This window comes from Tachypleus tridentatus, chromosome 13, assembly GCF_004210375.1.
Source record: "Tachypleus tridentatus isolate NWPU-2018 chromosome 13, ASM421037v1, whole genome shotgun sequence".
Lineage (NCBI taxonomy): Eukaryota > Metazoa > Arthropoda > Merostomata > Xiphosura > Limulidae > Tachypleus > Tachypleus tridentatus.
This window is the reverse complement of record NC_134837.1, coordinates 141405857-141414977: the sequence shown is the minus strand read 5'-3', so window position 1 is coordinate 141414977 and position 9121 is coordinate 141405857. Positions and strand designations below refer to the sequence as shown.

The 9121-nt window shown below is 35.7% G+C and overlaps 1 non-coding gene across 1 annotated transcript; it reads right to left on the bottom strand.

Annotated features, from left to right (window-relative positions):
* Positions 1–8579: 8579 nt before the first annotated feature.
* Positions 8580–8651, bottom strand: TRNAD-GUC (transfer RNA aspartic acid (anticodon GUC)). Its single transcript has one exon. It is a non-coding gene; the product is annotated as a tRNA-Asp (tRNA).
* Between the last annotated feature and the right edge of the window lie 470 nt (positions 8652–9121).

Sequence of the window (9121 nt, the reverse complement as noted above, 5' to 3'; positions counted from 1 at the left end):
GCCAAATGCCAATTTCATAAATCTCACTAGCGTTTTTGTGACTTAGTGAAATTCAGATTTGTACTCACTGTGTGCGATTGTTGACAATTGTTTTTGCTAATGTCACCTTCTTTGATAACCTTTTGGTAAATAAAAATGTTGGTTGTATTTCTATTTTTATTATATGTGTGTATTGCATGCTACTCCCACATTGCTAATGTGGCATCCTAAACTTAGTGTTAAGTCTTTTACAGAGAGCTGTCGTTCTAGCTTATGAGTATTGAACATAATGATCATGTGGCCCGTGCTTCTTATTCCCCAAGTAATCTGGCCCCCTGTGAAAAAAGTTTGGTTACCCCTGGTTTAAATGAACGTACGTTGTGCAATACGTGAGTAAATTTGACGAAACGTTTTTTTTTCCACCTTCAGTGCAGTAGTTTTAAAATTGTATTCATATTAATTTTATTCGTCACCCTTATAACGCACCCACAAATGTTTTTATGTTTCTCTCTGAGGAAACGCAGACATGGACCAACAGATTCACTGTACGGCTAATCCATCGGGCCACGCTCGGCTCGGCATTTACAGACTTTCCGCTGTACCAACGAAGGACCGTATCAGTAGAACAGATGGAATCTAACAGTCTATCTCAACATATAACATCAGATAGACTGAACGAATATGATATTTATTAAAGTTGTAAAAATTACGTATGTCCTGTAACCCCAAAACATAAAGTACAATGTTATTTAGAAGTTTAATACCACGAGCAGGATACACCAATTATAAACTAGTAATTAAACAATCGCATAGATAAAAGAGTGTGGTTAAATAGAAGCATTGTTTGATAAACAAACTAACAGACTTTTCTCTTTTGTTAACGTGTGTCGATGATATTTTTACCGCAGAAAAATGAACTAGCTTTGTTATAATACACGAGTGCTGATTGGCTTTTCTGCCCCTAACTACGCTTACATATTTACAGATACAAACAGTTACCGAGTAACAAATAAAACCTGAAATCTCTTAAGTCTCTGACGTACGTTTTTTAAGGGCTGATGTCAGCCTACTATTAAATTATTAGTTTTAAGAACATATGTGGTGTAAATCAGTGCTGCGATTTCAATACAGTTAATTTTTCATGACTTAAGATAAGGAATTTGATAACATGACGCATTTTGCCCTTCGAAATTGACGCCTTAGTTGCTATAAAAACGATATACGTAAAAGTCTGTAGGTTTTAGAACTTAAGTATTTATAGACCAGACAATTATTGAATAATAAGTTTACATTTCAACGATAATTTTAATTTATTTAAGGACCGAGAGGTTTCTTGTACTACTCGTTGAATTAGTGTTTTACAGTGAAGTGCATATTCGTCACACTAATTGGGTTTTAATTACAATAAAATAGCAACAAACAAAACACTTAGCATCTAAATCAGTTTGTTTGTTTATGAGCAAAGCTACATTGATTTATCTACATGTCCACCATGTGCAGTCGAACACCGAGTTTGTTTTTTTTTTAATTTCGCGCAAATCTACTCAAGGGCTATCTGCGCTGGCCGTCCCTAATTTAGCAGTGTAAGACTAGAGAGAAGGCAGCTAGTCAACAGCTAACTCTTGGGCTACATTTTTACTAATGAATAGTGGGATTGACCGTCACATTATAATGCCCCCATGGCTAAAAGGGCGAATATGTTTGACGTGACGGGGATTCGAACCCGAAATTCTCAAATTACGAGTCGAGTGCCTTAACCACCCGGCCATGCCGAAAAAAAAAAAGAGAAAGAGCGAGAGAGAATAGTTTTTTTTTCTGTTTTTAGACTTTGAGAGCCAATAATTCGCTTAGTAACGTCCCTTCCGGAACGCAAGATAACTTTAGAAGATTCTATTGTTTGTTTATTTTGAGTTTAGCATAAACATACATAATAGGCCATCTGTGCTCTGCCCACCGCGAGTATCGAAACCCTGTTTCTAGTAGTCTAAGTCTGCAAACATATCACCGGGGAGCTAGAAGCTTGTTCAAAAAATTGTTTGGAATTAATTGGAAGAGAAGACTAAAGCATTCTGAAACAATTGATGAAAGTAAAATATATTTGCAATTTTAAAAATAGAACAAAAGTTACAAATTACAACCAAACTAAGATAAAAAAACAAACAAACTTAGAAAAACATGCATACTGAGAAAAGAAAATCCAGAAACAATGGGAGAAAAACCCTAACTGGACGTTCCCTCGTCTTATAAAGGATAAAAACCAGAATATTCAATTTAAAAAGATATATATATATGTATATATGATAATAAAATTTAGAAAAAACCTCATTGAAACACTGAAAATGAGAGAGGCTTCCTCCTTCTAAATGAGCTTCAAACAATGACAGCTTTCTCCGAAATCCTTTAATGATTCTATAGAGATCACAGACAAGGTTATTCTTCCCCTGAAGTTTCAAGTTCAATTCATCAATGTGGGATGCGATATCGACCAAAAATGACAACTTTGACAACCAGGTTGGATCCGACAGAAGTGGATCGGCTCTATATTTTTCGATAAGTAATATATCTATTTCTCTTCTCAGCTTATAAAAACGAGACGAGACTGCAGCTGAGCCACCTCACTGCCGTGAGATAAGGTAAGTCACAGAAATCCGAATCAATTTCTTCAAGAAACGTCTTGAACTGGCGATGATTAAGTGCATGACCCTGAATGAAATTCACTGCAGAAATGACTAGTTTCGGTACGCAAGAAATATCTAAGTCTTTTCCACAGAGTGTTTGTTGATGTATGATGCAGTGTATGAACAGAGCGCTTGGGAGTTGAAAATCTTCTAACTGTTTCCTGATCAGCCCCACCAGACCCTTCTTTTCTCCAGCCATGTTTTTTCTTCCATCAATTGTTACACCTCTAAGCTAATTCCGCTGAAGGTTATAGTCTTGCAAAGTTTTATGCTTCCATGAAAATGTCTTCTTCACTTATTCTTCCGTGCGTTCTGCAAACTGATGCCAACTCTTCCGTGATCTGAAAGTCCAAATTAACTCCACGAATGAACACGAGAAGTTGTGACGTACTCGAGAGATCAGTAGAGTCTTACAGTGCCAGAGAATACCATAGAAAGTTTCTAGCTTTTTGGCGAATCTGTAATGCGATGTTCTCTCCAAGTTCTTCTGCTCTCCGTACAACTGAAGTTGCTGAAAGGCTGATACTTTCAAAGAAATTGGCTTTCTCAGGTCACAGCTCATTTACTGCTTCCATCATACACTCTTTGATTAAGTTGCCGTCAGTAAAAGGTTTTCCTCGCTCTGCCATCCTATGCACTATTTTGTTACTTGTATGAGTGACAGATTCATTTCCAGCAAACTTTCTCGTGAAGAGATTCAAAAACACGTTTCATGGATTCAAATTTCTCAGAAGGGAACTTTTCTGAAAATTTCAAATAGATGTTGATAGATGTTTTGTTTCATAGTGACGCCGAAGATAGTACTCTTTCAAAACGACAACACTTTCGGTGCATATCACACAAGTAACTTTCTGTTTTTTTGTTTCCATAAAGAAATACTTTTCTCCCCATTCTTCATTGAAAGCACGACACTCAGAGTCCACTTTTCTTCTTTTAAAAGCAGCCATAACGATGGGTAAAAAAAAAAAACAGGATCTGAAAATAAAAAACAGAACGCTGTGAGAAACGTATTGTACAGGTCAAGAACGCACAAACAAAATATATTGAAACGATCGTTTGCCACGACACTTACCTAAGAACGAGTTTCGAAAAGCGCATAACCCGACTAATAAGAGAAATGAACTTGCTGAAAAGGTAACCCTCGGCTGCTGAATTTACAACACGAGTCGATAAGACGAGGGTTAAGTCTGTACTTGTTTTCGAAATCCTAATGCTTTCATAGATACGTGCCTCGATACGAATAAACGGGCAGCAAGGACGAATGAAGAATTTTCCTATTGATTAAAAATGCGCGTGACAGCCTTGATTCTTTTTATCATAACGTCTTGTGTTTGCCAACTTAATGCGACCATCGGTGTGATTTATTTTGTTATGACAGTCGGACATTTTTATGTCACTTTTTATTTCAAAGCGGCTAGCTGCTGGCGGGCTGGACAAAATGACCTCGAGGGCCATATCTGGTCCGCAGGCCGTAGTTTGGTGACCCCTGATTTAAACAAACGATCTATAATTGTTGTTGTTTTTTTAATTTCGCGCAAAGCTACATGAGGGCTATCTGCGCTAGCCGTCCCTAATTTAGCAGTTTAAGACTGGATGGAAGGAAGCTAATCACCACCACCCATCGCCAACTCTTGGGCTACTCTTTTACCAACAAATAGTGGAATCGACTGTTACACTACAACGCCTCTACGCCTGAAAGGGCAAGCATGTTTGGTGTAACAGGAAGGTAATAAGTATCTCAAAAAATAAATTAACTTGGTAGAAGAAAAATAAAATCACCCTAAACCTACAGAAACAAAAAACAATTTATATTTTTACGAATGCAAATTTTATCAACCGTTGCAAAAATAAAATACTTGAGCTAAAGAAAATATCAACCAAAGTATTGCGTAAATTTAAATTCGAGGGTTTACATCTTAAATATTTGATGATGTATTTGTTCGTCCTTAAAGTGAAATTAAATAAACAAATAATCTTGAAATTCTTCAAAATTCTATTACAGTTTTTCCACTTTGTGGCCAAAAAGTATCTTCCCTTTCCAACAAATAAACATCCATTGCAAATCTGCATGCTTACAACGCTATAATTCGGGTTTCGATACCCATGATGTGTACAGCACAGAGAACCTATTGGGTATCTTCGTGCTTAACCAATGCAAAATCTTACTGATGCCAATGAATCATTAGTTTAATGCTGTTTAATTACCCTGAGCTTGTAAAATCGGGTGTTTTAAACACCGCCGTATACAATCACTCATTGCACTGTAAAAATGTTTACTCCCAAAGATTAGCTCCCCAATGTCTCAGCGTTACGTCTGCTGACTTACACTGCTTGAAAAATGGTTTCGATATCTCTTATGGGCAGAGCACAGATAACCTATTGCATTGCTTTGTGTTTAACTACAAACAAACAAAGAAACTCAAATATTAAGCATAAGAACAAGCCAGATGTACTTTAAATGTTCGAGACGTGCTTAACTTTTGTTTTAAATGTTATTAGAGACAAAGTCTACTTACTTTCCCATTCAGAAGACCCTAATTAACATGAATCATTATTAATAAACGATTAACCCTTCATTTGTTCAATAATAAAACAAGAAAAAAATACGTGAATACAACACTAATAATCTTTGATAAGATAATCACTAATTTTCTCTTTATTTGACAAAAACATTATGTAGGAACCAGTGATACACTAAAAGGCACTAAGTCGGTGTGCAGAAACGGTTATTAGCGAAATTTTCAATAAAAAACAACAGTCTCAAATCACCCCAGATAAATAAAGTTATTGTTCGCTCTTTAGACAGTTTCACAAAAGTTGTCCAAATTTAGATTCATTATTATAGCAGTTGTATTTTGTATTAAAGGTTTGTTGGTAGTTAACAATAAACCTATGCAAGGGAAATTCTGTACTGTGTCCACAAGGGATATTGAAAACCGGTTTGTAGCATTTTAATTCACAGACACACCGTTGAGGCACTGAGAATGTGTTTAAAGAAATCGTAATTAATTCTATTTTTATTTACAATTATTTAAATTAAGTTGTCTCCACAGCATATGATTGAGGCAAAATTAGTTACTTATAATGAATTATTAAAATGGATTGAAATTAATTTTCTACCCGAATTTGTTTTTCACATTTTCTTTATTATCGTATACCACTAAATTAAAAATGCTTATCATTACAAAAATAGTTTGAGTCTTTATTATTTGACGTTAAAATTTTTTATACTATGTCACCTCATAACGAGACCGTGGCATAATGGTTAGCGTGCTCAGAACGTGAATCAAGCATTTATGGTTTGCGTTCCTTTGCCACGTAAGGTGCTCAAAACTTTGGTGGCGTGAGTGCTCTATAAGAATGATAGTCAGACCCAATATTTTTTTTACTCTTTTCATTCAATATCAGAGTTCATCAACTGACTGGAAGGTAAAACTTGCGATCAAAACAAGCTTTGTGTACAAAATCCAACGACTCGTATGAGCTGATAGTATCTAAAAAACCAATTTGAAGAAGTTTTTTTTTTTTACAGATGAGTGTCATGCAACTCTTGATAGACCAGATGGGTGGATCAGAGGAAGGCTGAGACGTAATCAAGAAAGAGAAGGAGGAGTGATATTTTGGGCTGGTATCATTGGTACTGAGCTTGGGTGTCCATTTAGAGTACCTGATGATGTAAATGTGACTTCTGAAGCCTATGTTGCATTTTTTAAGGACAACTTAAAACCTTGGTATAGGACCAAGTCTATGGGATTCAAAAGAAAAGCTATTTTTATGAGACATAATGCCCCATCTCATGCTGCTCATGGTACATTTCAAAATTAGACTTGAAAACTAACTAACTTACTGAATGGCCAGCTTCCTCTCTATATTAAAATCCCATAGAGAACTTGTGACATGTCATGAAACTTACGATTTATGCTGGTGGAAGAAAGTTTACATCAAAGGATGATCTCTGGAATGTTGTACTATCATCTGCAAGGGATGATGAAGCAAAAGACATTTAAAAACTGACCAACTCTGTCGACGATAGGTTCATCAAAGTCGTGTCAGAAAATGGTTGTTATACCAACCAATAAATGAGGTATCCTCTTCTGATTCTTATGTATTAAGCGGTTTGTGGGTTTTCTTTGGTTGACATAGATTAATTGTATCAGTTTTATTTATTATTACCTCCCAATGGCTGTTATTTTTGTGCTGTAGAGTCAGTCATTTGCTAGGAACTTGCTTAATTATTTTCCACTGTATAACTCATGGCATTTTAGAAAACCTTATTTGTTAGTAGATTTCGATGACAATTGCACAGCTTGTGTATAACAATATGGAGGTTAATCTACATAAATTTAACCTAGATCATAAATATACTTTTCAAAATATTCGTATGAACAAACCTTGCATAATGATTTGGCACGCACTTTACTGAACTGTGTGATCATACCTCTCCACATATCATAAAACTTCTTTTATCAGTTTAATACAAGTTATTTCGTTCGTATTTTTGAAATTCAGTGTGTAACTATTGGCGACTTGCTTGTCCTCAAAGGTAGCCACTTTCACCACGTGGTAACCTTCAAAATATGTACGTGATGTCCCTTCCAGCACCGAAACAATGACTAATTTATCTCAACATAATTATTCAACATAATGACTCAGCAGTATATTTAAAGTTACTAAGTTGTTTCACAGATATTCTATTACACATTTTTATTTTCTCTCATGTACTGTCTGTTGCTGCCCATTTATGCAGTTCATCTCTTAACTAACACGTTACACAATTTCCCTTCTATAAGAAGCCCCCCCTCTCCAGTGCACAATGGTATGTCTGTGGACTCTCACCGCTAGAAACTTGGTTTTGATACCAGTGATGGGCAGAGCACAAATAGTCCATTGTGTAGCTGTGTATTTAATTCCAAATAATCAATCAATAATCAATCAGAAGTCTCTTTTCTTGGCCGAAAAGGGGGGGAAACTTTCTGCTGGTTCGCCATTTCTTTTGAAAGACTGGAATGAGATAACGTTGCAAAAAGAGGATATTTATGCTTCTCAAAATTCAACCTAACAGATGAATCCTGACACTGAACGTAAAGCTTCTTGGGCAATCATTTGTAAGAGCCTGAAAGAGATCTGTAATGTTATTTTTTATACGACTCTGATTTTAAGTCATAGTGTGAGATATAACATTTGCATTTAACGTTGTTTCTTACAATAATTTTTCCATTGCTTCGATTGTATTTAAGTCGTAAAGCTTAGTTTGTTTGTTTTGGAATTTCGCACAAAGCTACTCAAGGGCTATCTGTGCTAGCCGTCCCTAATTTAGCAGTGTAAGACTAGAGGGAAGGCAGCTAGTCATCACCACCCACCGCCAACTCTTGGGCTACTCTTTACCAACGAATAGTGGGATTGACCGTCACATTATACACCCCCACGGCTGGGAGGGCGAGCATGTTTAGCGCGACGCGGGCGCGAACCCGCGACCCTCGAATTACGAGTCGCACGCCTTACCCGCTAGGCCATGCCGGGCCCGTAAAGTTTAGGATATTTAATAAGTTAGCACGAAAATGAAGTTTTATTTCATGAACTCTATAATTTATCGTTAAATAAGGCGACGGGTTGCTAGGTGATAATGCATAATTATAGAGTGCAATATTAATTTTCTATATAAGCCTCTTAAACGCATAATGAGTTAAATTATTCACATACAAAGCTCCTTTTGCCAAGTGTGAGTCATTTCTTGTGGCGGTGGCGAGGAAATACTGAAACATGTAGTCACTTTTCATGTTGCCCATCGCCAAATAAATTTATTTACTTTTAAAAGTTGTTTTTACTTTTCAAAAACATTGTAATCTGCAAGTCAAATTTTGTAATTTACAAAAAAGTATTGAAAATTGTATAGTTAATAGAAAAGGTGAAGCTTATGATTATCTCCCCGGCGGGGAATCGAACCCCGGTCTCCCGCGTGACAGGCGGGGATACTCACCACTATACTACCGAGGAACGTATTAATTTGTAAATAATTCTCTTTTTATATAATTAGCACTTTATTTTAATTCAAATAAAATGGGAAAAGATAGTGATGGTAACGTTATCAATACGTATTTTAATATTATGTATGTACATAAAAGAAAGTTAATGTTTGTTACTTTTATCAACGCTTGCTCTTAAATTTTGTTTTTATTATTATCGTAGCAGCCAATTTTCTATCGTACAAATATTTAGTGATTAACTGAAATTGACAGAAAATTATCGTACAGTTACTTTACGTTAAAATACTGACGACAGAAAATAATTTCCTTTTGTCTGTGATGGACCTGCATTGCAGCGCTACCTATTATTAACTCATGTCGCAATCTATTTCTTAAATACCAATATAATAAATTTCAGTAACTAGAAAATGAAGGAAAGTTAATTGGAATTATTATTAAAATGCAACTTGAAATAATTAGTTTTCCAAAAGAGTTTAAAAA